At 38.2% G+C, this 13,586-nt stretch overlaps 1 protein-coding gene across 3 annotated transcripts in view; it reads right to left on the bottom strand.

Moving 5' to 3' along the window:
- LIN9 (lin-9 DREAM MuvB core complex component) overlaps positions 1–13,586 on the bottom strand; it is a 102,008-nt gene that overhangs the window by 51,966 nt on the left and 36,456 nt on the right. The gene's annotated exons all lie outside the window — the stretch shown is intronic.

Below are 13,586 nucleotides of genomic sequence, written 5' to 3'. Positions count from 1 at the left end.
GCAGCTCATATAAGTGGAATCATAGGGTACTTGTTTTTTTCTGACATTTCACTTATCAATGCCCTCAAGATTCATCCATGTTGTTGCAAATGGTAGGATTTTCTCCTTTTTTTATGGCCAAATAATATTCCATTGTATATACAGTTGACCCTTAAACAGCACAAGTTTGAACTTCAGGGGTCCACTTATACACAGATTTTTTTCAGTTGTAAATACTACTGTACTGCATGATCCATGGTTGGTTGAACCTGCAGATATGTAACTGCAGATATGGAGGGCTGAGTGTTTGTGAATTTTAGACTGCACGGGAGATCAGCACACCTACTCCCCGCATTGTTCAAGGGTCAACTGTATACACCACATTTTCTTTCTCCGTTCATCTGTCAGTGGACACTTAGGCTGCTTCCATGTCTTAGTTATTGTAAATAATGCTGCAACGAACATGGGGGTGCATGTATCTTATGGAGATAGTGAGTTTGTTTCCTTTGGATAAACACCCAGAAGTGGAATTGCTGGATCATGTGGTACTTCTATGTTTAATATTTTGAGGAACTTCCTTACTGTTTTACATAGTGGCTGCACTGATTTACATTTCCACTACCAATCCACAAGGGTTCTCTTTTCTCCACATGCTTCCCAACACTTGTTATTTCTTGCCTTTTTGATAATAGCCATTCTAACAGGTGTGAGGTGCCATCTCACTGTGGCATTTCCCTGATGATTAGTGATGTTGAGCATCTTTTCATGTACATGTTCGCAATCTATGTGTCATGTTTGGAAAAATGTCTATTCAGCTCCTCTGCCCATTTTCTAATCAGTTCGTCTTTTGTTGAGTTGTATGAGTTCCTTACATATTTTGAATATTAACTTCTTATCAGATACATGATTTGCAAATCTTTTCTCCCATTCTGTAGGCTGCCTTTTTATTTTGTTGATTGTTTCTTTGGCTGTGTAGAAGCTTTTTATAGTTTGATGTAGTCCTACTTGCTGATTGTTGCTTCTATTCCTTTGCTTTTGGTGTCATCTCCAAAAAAAAAAAAATCATTGTTAAGACCAATGTCAAGGAGCTTTTCCTCTGTGTTTTCTTCTAGTAATTTAATAGTTTCAGGTCTTACATTTAAGACTTTAATCCACTTTGAGTTAATTTTTGTGAGAGGTGTAAGATAGGAGGCCAGTTTTATTCTTCTGCATGTGAATATCTAGTTTTCCCAAGACCATTTATTGAAGAGACTGTCTTTTCCCCATGGAGTATTCTTGGTTGCCTTGTCAAATATCAGTTGACCATATATTTATGGGTTTTTTTGGGGGGGTTCAGTTCTGTTCCATTGGTTTATGTGTCTATTTTATGCCAGTCCTATACTATTTTTACTACTATAGCTTTGTGATATAGCTTGAAATCAAGACATTTGAGTGTTCCAACTTTGTTCCTCTTTCTCAAGATTGCCTTGGTTAGTCAGGTCTTTTGTGGTACCACATAAATTTTAGGACTGATTGTTCTATATCTGTAAAAAATGCCACTGGAATTTTCATAGGGATTTCACTGAATCTATAGATGGCTTTAGGAAGTACGAACTGTTTAAAACAATATTAAGTTTTCCAATCCATGAACATGGGATATCTTTCCTTTTATTTTTGCCTTCTTCAATTTCTTTCATCAACGTCTTGTAATTTTCAGTGTACAGATGTTTTACATCCTTGGTTAAAATTATTCCTAAGTATTCCATTGCTTTTGGAGCCATAATGAATGAGACTGTTTCCTTATTTTCTTTTTCAGATATTTCGTCTTTAGTGTATAGAAACACAACCGATTATTGTATGTTGGTTTTGTATCCTGGCTTTACTGAATTCATTTACCAGTTCTTATAGTTTTTTGTAGAGTCTTTAGGGTCTTCTCTATATAAGATCATGTCATCTGCAAACAGAGATTATTTTACTTCTTCCTTTTGGATTTGACGCCTTCTTTTTCCTTGCCTGACTGCTCTGATTTGGACTTCCAGCACTATATTGTCACACTTGTCTTGTTCTTGATCTTTAGAGAAGGAGCTTTCACTCTTTCCCTGTTCAGTATGATGTTAGCTGTGGGCTTGTTCTTTAGCTTCTTAAGGTAAAAATAGAAATTTAAACCTTTTTAAAATGTATATAAGCATCTTCTTCTGATGTAAGTATTTAAAAATGTAAAAGTTTCCTCTATAAACTTCTTTAGCTGCACCACACAAATATTTATATTTGGTATATTTATTATCTTTCAATTTAAAATATTTGCGATTTTCCCTTGAGATTTTCTCCTTTTACTTATGAATTATTTAAAGTATGATGTTTCATTCCCAAATACTTGGATGCTTTCAGAGATCTTACTGTTTCAATTTCTGATTCAATCCTGTTGTGCTAAGAGAAATTCTGTACACTGTATATGATTTCAACCTTTCAAAATTTATTGACATGTGTTAATAGGCCAGCATATGATTTATCTTGACAAACAAAGCCTAAGCATGTGCAAAGATTATATATTCTGCAGTTTTGGGGTACACTGTTCTAAAAATATCAATTAGATATCATGATTGGTAGTGCTATTCTTTTTTTTTTTTAATTTATTTATTTTATTTTTGGCTGCATTGGATCTTTGTTGCTGCATGCGGGCTTTCTCTAGTTGCAGTGAGCGGGGGCTACTCTTCATTGCGGTGTGCGGCCTTCTCACTGCGGCGGCTTCTCTTGTTGCAGAGCACAGGGTCTAGGCATGCGGGCTTCAGTAGTTGTGGCTCGCGGGTTCTAGAGTGCAAGCTCAGTAGTTGTGGCGCACGGGCTTAGTTGCTCTGCAGCACGTAGGATCTTCGCAGACCAGGGCTCGAACCCATGTCCCCTGCATTGGCAGGCAGATTCTTAACCACTGCGCTACCAGGGAAGCCCAGTAGTGCTATTCTAATTCTCTACAGTTGTACTGATTTTTTTTTTCCTGTTCTCAATTACTGGTAGAGAGTTGTTAAAATCTACAACTATAATTGTCGACCTGTATATTTCTTCCTTTAGTTGTCTTACTTTTTGCTTTAAGTATTTTGAACTTCTGTTATTAGGGACCTACTAATAAATATATATTAGGATTTGTTGTGTTCTTCTAATGAAGTGCTCTTTCGCTCATTATCAAGTATCTCCTCTGTCTGGTAATACTCTTTGTCTTGAAATCTATTTCGTCTAATGTTAACATAGCCACTTCAACTTCCTATTGTTAATATTTGGTTGGCATATCTTTTTCATTCTTTTGCTTTTAACCTGTCTGTGATTTTTATAGTTCATGTACAACTCTTGAAGACAGCACATACAGTTGACCCTTTAACAACATGGGGGTTAGGAGTGGTGATATCCCCTGAGCAGTTGAAAATCTGTGTATAACTTTTAACTCAAGAGTATAACCCAAAACTTAACTATTAATAGCCTACTGTTGACTGCAAGCCTTACAGATAACATAAATGGCAATTAACACATATTTTGTATGTTATATGTACTATACACCGTATTCTTACAATAAAGTAAGCTAGGGATAAAAAAGAGTTATTAAGAAAATCATAAAGAAGAGAAAATACATTTATAGTATTGTATATTTTTATCAATACCATAAGTGTACATCATCTGTTTACAAGATGAATCATGTCTCAGTACCTACATCAATATTGTCTTATATGATATTACAAAATGCTTTACATGTTGCGCCTATTACTAAAACTAGACATCAAAAAAAGAAAAGATAATGTGAAAAAGAAATTCATCTCTATTTACAGGTACAATGATTCATGCATTGATAATGAAGAAAAAGCAACACAAATTGCTTTATAGTAGTCTAGTGTAATCAATACGATGGCTTCATGGTAGCCTGGCATATACATTAATGAATGAATCATTATAAAAATTTTATGGCATACAGTTTTACTGTCATATTCATAATACAGTATTAAAACACTTTCATTTTTAAAAAAATTGAGGTATAGTTGAATTACAATATTATATTAGTTTCAGGTATACAACATAGTGATTCAAAATTTTACAGCTTATACTTCATTTAAATTTATCACAAAATACTGGCTATATTCACTGTGCTGTACAATACATCCAGGTAGCTTATTTATTTTATACTTAGTAGTTTGTACCTCTTAATCACTTACCCCTATCTTTCCCCTTCCCTACCCCGCTCCTCACTGGTAACCACTAGTTTGTTCTCTACATCTGTGAGTCTGTTTCTGTTTAATTAGCAACATAGGTTACTTCCATATCTTGGTTATTGTAAATAATGCTGCTGTGAACATTGGGTTGCATGTATCTTTTCAAATTAGAGTTTTCATCTTTTCTGGATATACACCCAGGAATGGAATTGATGGATCATACGGTAGTTCTGTTTTTACTTTTTTGAGGCACCTCCATACTGCTTTCCACAGTGGATACACCAACTTACATTCCTGCCAGCAGTGTACAAGCACTCCCTTTTCTCCACGTCCTTACCAACATTTGTTAATGGTGGTCTTTCTGATGACAGTCATTCTGACAGGTGTGAGGTGATATCTCACTGTGGTTTTGATTTGCATTTCTCTGATGATTAGTGATGTTGGGTATCTTTTCATGTGCCTGTTGGCCATCTGTATGTTGTATATCTTCTTTGGAAAAATATCTATTCAGGTCTTCTGCCCATTTTTTTTTTTTTTTTAAACTTTGGGTACTGGCACAAAAACAGAAATATAGATTAATGGAACAGGATAGAAAGCCCAGAGATAAACCCACGCACATATGGTCACCTTATCTTTGATAAAAGAGGCAAGCATATACAGTGGAGAAAGGACAGCCTCTTCAATAAGTGGTGCTGGGAAAATTGGACAGGTACATGTAAAAGTATGAAATTAGAACACTCCCTGACACCATACACAAAAATAAACTCAAAATGGATTAAAGACCTAAGTGTAAGGCCAGACACTATCAAACTCTTAGAGGAAAACATAGGCAGAACACTCTATGACATAAATCACAGCAAGATCCTTTTTGACCCAGCTCCTAGAGAAATGGAAATAAAAACACAAATAAACAAATGGGACCTAATGAAACTTAAAAGCTTTTGCACAGCAAAGGAAACCATAAACAAGACCAAAAGACAGCCCTCAGAATGGGAGAAAATATTTGCAAATGAAGCAACTGACAAAGGATTAATTTCCAAGATTTGCAAGCAGCTCATGCAGCTCAGTAACAAAAAAACAAACAACCCAATCCAAAAATGGGTAGAAGATCTAAATAGACATTTCTCCAAAGAAGATATACAGATTGCCAACAGACACATGAAAGAATGCTCAACATCATTAATCATTAGAGAAATGCAAATCAAAACTACAATGAGATATCATCTCACACCGGTCAGAATGGCCATCATCAAAAAATCTAGAAACAATAAATGCTGGAGAGGGTGTGGAGGAAAGGGAACACTCTTGCACTGTCGGTGGGAATGTAAATTGATACAGCCACTATGGAGAACAGTATGGAGGTTCCTTAAAAAACTAAAAATAGAACTACCATACGACCCAGCAATCCCACTACTGGGCATATACCCTGAGAAAACCATAATTCAAAAAGAGTCATGTACCAAAATGTTCATTGCAGCTCTATTTACAATAGCCAGGACATGGAAGCAACCTAAGTGTCCATCATCAGATGAATGGATAAAGAAGATGTGGCACATATATACAATGGAATATTACTCAGCCATAAAAGGAAATGAAATGGAGGTATCTGTAGTGAGGTGGATGGAGTTAGAGTCTGTCATACAGAGTGAAGTAAGTCAGAAAGAGAAAAACAAATACAGTATGCTAACACATATATACGGAATCTAAGGAAAAAAAAAAAAGGCCATGAAGAACCTAGTGGCAAGATGGGAATAAAGACACAGACCTACTAGAGAATGGACTTGAGGATATGGGGAGGGGGAGGGGTAAGATGTGACAGGGTGAGAGAGTGGCATGGACATATACACACTACCAAATGTAAAATAGATAGCTAGTGGGAAGCAGCCGCATAGCACAGGGAGATCAGCTCGGTGCTTTGTGACCACCTAGAGGGGTGGGATAGGGAGGGTGGGAGGGAGGGAGATGCAAGAGGGAAGAAATATGGGAACATATGTATACGTATAACTGATTCACTTTGTTATAAAGCAGAAACTAACACACCATTGTAAAGCAATTATACTCCAATAAAGATGTTAAAAAAAAAAAAAAACTTTGGGTTTATTTATGGCTGTGTTGGGTCTTCGTTTCTGTGCGAGGGCTTTCTCTAGTTGCAGCAAGTGGGGGCCACTCTTCATCGCGGTGCGCGGGCCTCTCATTATCGCGGCCTCTCTTGTTGCGGAGCACAGGCTCCAGACGCGCAGGCTCAGTAATTGTGGCTCATGGGCCTAGTTGCTCCGCGGCATGTGGGATCTTCCCAGACCAGGGCTCGAACCCATGTCCCCTGCATTGGCAGGCAGATTCTCAACCACTGCGCCACCAGGGAAGCCTTGCCCATTTTTTTTAATCAGGTAGTTTTTTCAATATTGAGTTGTATGAACTATTTATATATTTTGGATATTAACCCCTTATCAGTCATATCATTTGAAAATATTTTCTCCCATTCAGTAGGTTGTCTTTTCATTTTGCCAATGGTTTCCTTTGTTGTGCAAAAGCTTTTAAGTTTAATTAGGTCTCATTTGTTTATTTTTGCTTGCTTCCTTTGCCTTAGGAGACAGATCCAAAGAAATATGGCTATGATTTATAACAAATTGTGTCCTGCCTATGCTTTCTTTTTTTTAAAAGTAGTTTAATTTGGGGCTTCCCTGGTGGCGCAGTGGTTGAGAATCTGCCTGCCAATGCAGGGGACACGGGTTCGAGCCCTGCTCTGGGAAGATCCCACATGTTGCGGAGCAACTAGGCCCGTGAGCCACAATTACTGAGCCTGCGCGTCTGGAGCCTGTGCTCCACAACAAGAGAGGCCGCGATAATGAGAGGCCCGCGCACCGCGATGAAGAGTAGCCCCCGCTTGCCGCAACTAGAGAAAGCCCTCGCACAGAAACGAAGACCCAACACAGCCATAAGTAAATAAATAAATAAATAAAAATTAAAAAAAAAAAAAAGAAATAGCGCATGAGGAATCTATTTTTTAAAAAAGTAGTTTAATTTATTTAAAACTTCATTTTTAAAATTATTTATTTATTTCTTTTTGGATAGTTACAGAAGTCAAGGGATCTCGACTTTTTTTTTTTTTTATAAATTTATTTATTTTTGGCTGTGTTGGGTCTTCGTTTCTGTGCGAGGGCTTTCTCCAGTTGCGGTGAGTGGGGGCCACTCTTCATCGTGGTGCGCGGGCCTCTCACTGTTGCGGCCTCTCCCGTTGCGGAGCACAGGCTCCAGACGCGCAGGCTCAGTAGTTGTGGCTCACGGGCTTAGTTGCTCCGCGGCATGTGGGATCTTCCCAGACCAGGGCTCGAACCCGTGTCCCCTGCATTGGGAGGCAGATTCTTACCCACTGCACCACCAGGGAAGCCCGGGGTCTCGACTTTGTGGCTGCGCGGCATGTGGGATCCTAGTTCTGTGACCCGAGATCAAACCTGCACCGCCTGCACTGGAAGCAGGGAGTCCTAACCACTAGACCACCAGGGAAGTCCCTGCCTATGTTTTCTCCTAGGAGTTTTTTGGTTTCCGGTCTTACATTTAAGTCTTTAGACCATTTTGAGTTTATTTCTGTATGTGGTGTGAGAAAATGTTCTAATTTCATTCTTTTACATGTAGCTGTCCAGTTTTCCCAGCACCACTTATTGAAGAAACTCACTTATTGAAGAAACAGTCTTTTCTCCACTGTATATTCTTGCCTCCTTTGTTGTAGATTAATCGACCATAAGTGTGTCAGTTTATTTCTGAGCTCTCTAGTCTGTTCCATTAATCTATGTGTCTGTTTTTTTGCCAGTATCATACTGCTGTGATTACTGTAGCTTTGTAGTATACTCTGAAATCAGGAGTGTGATACCTCTGTTCTGTTCTTCTTTCTCAAGATTGTTTTGGCTATTCAGGGTCTTTTGTGTTTCCATACAAATTTTAAAATGATTTGTTCTAGTTCTGTGAAAAATGCCATTGGTATTTTGATAGGGATGGATTGAATCTGTAGATTATCTTGGGTAGTATGGTCATTTTAACAATATTAATTCTTCCAATCCAAGAACATGGTATATCTTTCCATCTGTTTGTCTCATCTTCGATTTCTTTCATCAGTGTCTTATAGTTTTTGGAGTACATGTCTTTTACCTCCTAGGTTAGATTTATTCCCAGGTATTTTATTCTTTTTGATACAACTGTAAATGGGATTGTTTCATTAATTTCTCTTTCTGATAGTTCAGTGTCAATGTATAGAAATGCAAGAGATTTCTGTATGTTAATTTTGTATCTTGTAACTTTACTGAATTCATTGATGAGCTCTAGTAGTTTTTTGGTGGCGTCTTCAGGATTTTCTATGTATTGTATCATGTCATCTGTAGACAGTGACACAGCAACAGTTTTACTTCTTCCTTTCCAATTTGGGTTATATTATTTCTTTTTCTTGTCTGATTGCTGTGGCCAGGACTTCCAATATTATGTTGAATAAAAGTGGCGAGAGTGGGCATCTTTGTCTTGTCCCTGATCTTAGAGAAAATGCTTTCAGCTTTCCATTGTTGAATATGATGTTAGTTGTGAGCTTATCATATATGGTCTTTATTATGTTGAGGTATGTTCCCTCTATACCCACTTTGTGAAGAGTTTTTATCATAAATGAATGTTGAATTTTGTCAAAAGCTTTTTCTGCATCTATGTAGATGACTGTATGATTTTTTATTCTTTAATTTATTAATGTGGTGTATCACATTGATTAATTTGTGGTTATTGAAACGTCCTTGCATCAACTGGGATAAATCCCACTTGATTATGATGTATTATCCTTTTAATGTATTGTTAGATTTGATTGTTAATATTTTGTTGAGGATTTTTACATCTATGTTCATTAGTGATATTGGCCTGTAATTTTCTATTTTTGTGGTATCTTTGTCTGGTTTTGGTATCTGGGTGATGGTGGCCTTGTAGAATGAGTCTGGAAGTCTTCTTTTCTCTGCAATTTTTTGGAATAGTTTGAGAAGGATAGGTGTTAACTCTTCTCTAAATGTTTGGCAGAATTCACATACAAAGTCATCTAGTCCTGAACTTTTGTTTGTTGGGAGGTTGGGGGTTTTTTTGTTTTGTTTTGCTTTAAATTACTGACTCAATTTCATCACTGGTAACTGGTCTGTTCATATTTCCTATTTCTTCCTGGTTTAGTCTTGGGAGATTGTACAGTTCTAGGAATTTGTCCATTTTTTTCTAGGTTGTCCATTTTTTTGGCATATAGTTGTTTGTAGTATTCTTTTATGATCCTCCAGTGTCAGTTCTGACTTCTCCTTCTTTCTGGCCCTCTTTTTTTCTGGGGGAGTCTGACTAAAGGTTTATCAATTTTGTTTATCTTTTCAAAGAACCAGCTCTTAGTTTCATTAATATTTTCTTTTTTAAGTCTTCTATTCCATTTATTTCTGCTCTGGTCTTTATGATTTCTTTCCTTCTAATAACTTTGGATTTTGTTTGTTCTTTTTGAGTTCCTTTAGGTGTAAGGTTAGGTTGTTTATTTGAGATTTTTCTTGTTTCCTGAGGTTGGTTAGCATCACTATAAACTTCTCTCTTAGAACTGCTTTTGCTACAACCCATAGATTTTGGACTGTTATATTTTTGTTTTCACTTGTCTCCAGGTATCTTTTGATTTCTTCTTTGGTTTCTTCAGTGTTCCATTGGTTGTCCTTGCTCCATGGGGAGAACCCCTATAATCGTAATTATTCTCATTTGTGGGTTGCCCAGCCTTGGGGTATGTATAATGATTATAAAGCAACTCCACCCCTCTTACCCATCTCACTGATTCCTTCTGGTAGATTCCAGTCTTTCTCATCAACAGTTGTTCTGTAAATAGTTGTAATTCTGGTGTGCCCACGAGAGGAGGTGAGCTCAGGGTCTTCCTTCAATACAAGTCTTTTTTTTTTTTAATTGACGTACAGTTGATTTACAATGTTGTGTTAGTTTCTACTGTACAGGAAAGTGATTCAGTTATACATATATATACATTCTTTTTTTTTTAATTATTCGCACCTTTAATTATTATTTATTTATTTATTTGGCTGTGTTGGGTCTTCGTTTCTGTGTGAGGGCTTCTTCTAGTTGCGGCAAGCAGGGGCCACTCTTCATCGCGGTGTGCGGGCCTCTCACTATCGTGGCCTCTCTTGTTGCGGAGCACAGGCTCCAGACGTGCAGGCTCAGTAGTTGTGGCTCACGGGCCCAGTTGCTCTGCGGCATGTGGGATCTTCCCAGACCAGGGCTCGAACCCATGTCCCCTGCACTGGCAGGCAGACTCTCAACCACTGCGCCACCAGGGAAGCCCTATATACATTCTTTTTTATATTCTTTTCCATTATGGTTTATAACAGATATTGAATATAGTTCCTAGTGCTATACAGTAGGACCTTGTTGTTTATCCACTCTACACGTAATAGTTTGTATCAGCTAATCCCAAACTCCCAATCCATCCTTCCCGCAATCCCATCCCCTTGGCAACCACAAGTCTGATCTCTATGTCTGTGAGTCTGTTACTGTTTTGTAGATAGGTTCATTTGTGTCATACTTTAGATTCCACATATAAGTGATATCATATGGTATTTGTCTTTCTCTTTCTGACTTCCCTCACTTAGTATGGTAATCTCTAAGTCCATCCATGTTGCTGCAAATGGCATTATTTCATTCTTTTTTATTGCTGTGTAGTAGTCCATTGTATATATGTACCACATCTTCTTTATCCATTCATCTGTCGATGGACATTTAGGTTGTTTCCTTGGCTATTGTGAATAGTGCTGCTATGAACATAGGGGTGCATGTATCTTTTTGAATTATAGTTTTGTCCAGATATATGCCCTGGAGTGGGACTGTTGGATCATATGGCAACTCTACTTTTAGTTTTCTGAAGAACCTCCATACTGTTTTCCATAGTGGCTGCACCAACTTACACTCCCACCAACAGTGTAGGAAGGTTCCCTTTTCTCCACACCCTCTACAGCATTTGTTATTTGTAGATTTTTTAATGATGGCCATTCTGACCGGTGTGAGGTGGTACCTCATTGTACTTCTGATTTGCATTTCTCTAATAATTAGCAATGTTGAGCATCTTTTGATGTGCCTGTTGGCCATCTGGATGTCTTCTTTGGAGAAATGTCTATTTAGGTCTTCTGCCCATTTTTCTACTGAGTTGTCTGTTTTTTTGTTGTTGAGTTGTATGGGCTGTTTGAATATTTTGGAAATTAAGCCCTTGTAGGTCGCATCATTTGCAAATATTTTCTCCCATTCTGTAGGTTGTCTTTTTGTTTTGTTTATGGTTTCCTTTGCTGTATAAAAGCTTGTAAGTTTGATGAGGTCCCATTTGCTTATTTTTGCTTTTGTTTCTATTGCCTTGGGAGACTGATTCAATACAAGTCCTGCACACAACATTCCACATGATGAATACTTAGGTCATGATGATGACGACACAAATACATCTCATACAGCTCTTGCCGTGCAGTGATTAGATTTTCACATGAAGACACTCACACACCTGCACAATAGGTAAGTTTATTAACTGTATGGAATGATGATTATTTACTATCACTAAGTGGAAATGAATCATCATAAAGGTCTTCATGCTCACTATCTTCATGATGAGTAGGCTGAGGAGAAGAAGGAAGAGAAGTTGCTCTTGCTGTCTCAGGGGTGGCAGAGGTGGAGGAGGTGGAGGAGGTGGAAGGGGAGGGAAGACAGTCAGGCACACTTACTGTGAATTTATGGAAATACATCATAATTTCTACTTGACTTTTTGCTTTTTCATTTCTCTAAAAATGTTTCTATATGGTACCAATCCTTCTTCCACTATTTGCTTTAGTTTCAGTGACCCTATCATAGAAGGGTCTATGCTATAAAAAAAACCAAAAGCAGTCTTGAAAATTGAAAGTCTTCTCCCTGACTGTCTAATGTCAATTTGTTTTCTGACACTGCATCTTCTATGTCTGCTTCTTTATTGGCTGGCACTGATTCAGAAGCACTCATCTCCATCACGTTGTGTTGTTAATTCCTCTGGTGTGGTGTCCATTAGCTCTTGAAAATATCCGTGTCTTGAAGCCCTTCACCCCCAACCTCTTTTTTTTTTTCCCCTCCATCTCTATAATCTCTTTCCTTGACTGGCTCTTTCAGGCTTTTCCTATAACAACAGTGACATCTTCAGTGATAGAATCCTTCCAGATTTTCATGATGTTTTCTCTATTAGAGTTCTCTTCCATAGCATTGACAATCCTTTCCATAGAGTACCATGTGTAATGAGCTTTAAAGGTACTTAAGGCTACAGGCTGAATTATAGGTGTTTTGTCTGGAGGTAAGTAGACCACTTCAATGCCTTTGGAGTCAAACTCATGGGGTTCTGGGTAGCCAGGGACATTGTCCAATATCAAAAGAACTTTAAAAGGCAGTTCCTTATTGCCAAGGTACTTCCGGACTTCAGGGACAAACCATCAATGGAACTGATCCAGAAAAAGAATTTTTGTTGCCCAGGCCTTCTTGCTGTACAACCAAAAGACGGGCAGCTGGTGTTTATTTTTTCCCTTCAAGGGTCCAAGGTTAGCACCTTTTTTTTTAAATTTAATTTAATTTTTTATTGAAGTATAGTTGATTTACAATGTTGTGCCAATCTCTGCTGTACAGCAAAGTGACTCAGTTATACACATATAGACATTCTTTTTTTTTTTAATATATATTCTTTTCCATTATGGTTTATCACAGGATATTGAATACAGTTCCCTGTGCTATACAGTAGGACCTTGTTGTTTATGGTTAGCAGCTTTATACATAAGGGCAGTCTTGATCATAAACCTTACTGCATTTGCAAAACAGTAGTTAGCCTATCTCTTTCTGCTTTATTTTTTTATTTTTTAAATTTTTGGCTGCGTTGGGTCTTTGTTGCTGCACAAGGGCTTTCTCTAGTTGCAGCAAGCGGGGGCCATTCTTCATTGCGGTGCATGGGCTTCTCACTGCGGTGGCTTCTCTTGTTGTGGAGCACGGGCTCTAGGTGTGCAGGCTTCACGAGTTGCAGCACGTGGGCTCCATGGTTGTGGCTCGTGGGCTCTAGAGCACAGGCTCAGTAGTTGTGGCACACGGGCTTAGCTGCTCCGTGGCATGCGGGATCTTCCCGGACCAGGGATCAAACCTGTGTGCCCTGCATTGGCAGGCAGGTTCTTAACCACTGCTCCACCAGGGAAGTCCACCCTTTCTGCTTTAAATCCTAGTGCTTGCTTTTCTTCCTTACTAACAACGCTTTTTTTTGTTTTGTTTTGTTTTTTGTTTTACCAGAATAGGGCACTTATGTCTGCATTAAAAACCTGTTCAGGTAGATATCCTTTCTCCTCCATGACTTTCTTAATGGCATCTGGGAAGCTGTCTGCTGCCTCTTGGTTGGCAGAAGCTGCTTCTCCTGTCATCCTG

Source organism: Eschrichtius robustus, chromosome 3, assembly GCF_028021215.1.
Source record: "Eschrichtius robustus isolate mEscRob2 chromosome 3, mEscRob2.pri, whole genome shotgun sequence".
In the NCBI taxonomy this organism is placed as follows: domain Eukaryota; kingdom Metazoa; phylum Chordata; class Mammalia; order Artiodactyla; family Eschrichtiidae; genus Eschrichtius; species Eschrichtius robustus.
Note: the sequence above shows the minus strand (reverse complement) of the source record. Positions and strands in the feature narration are given on the sequence as shown.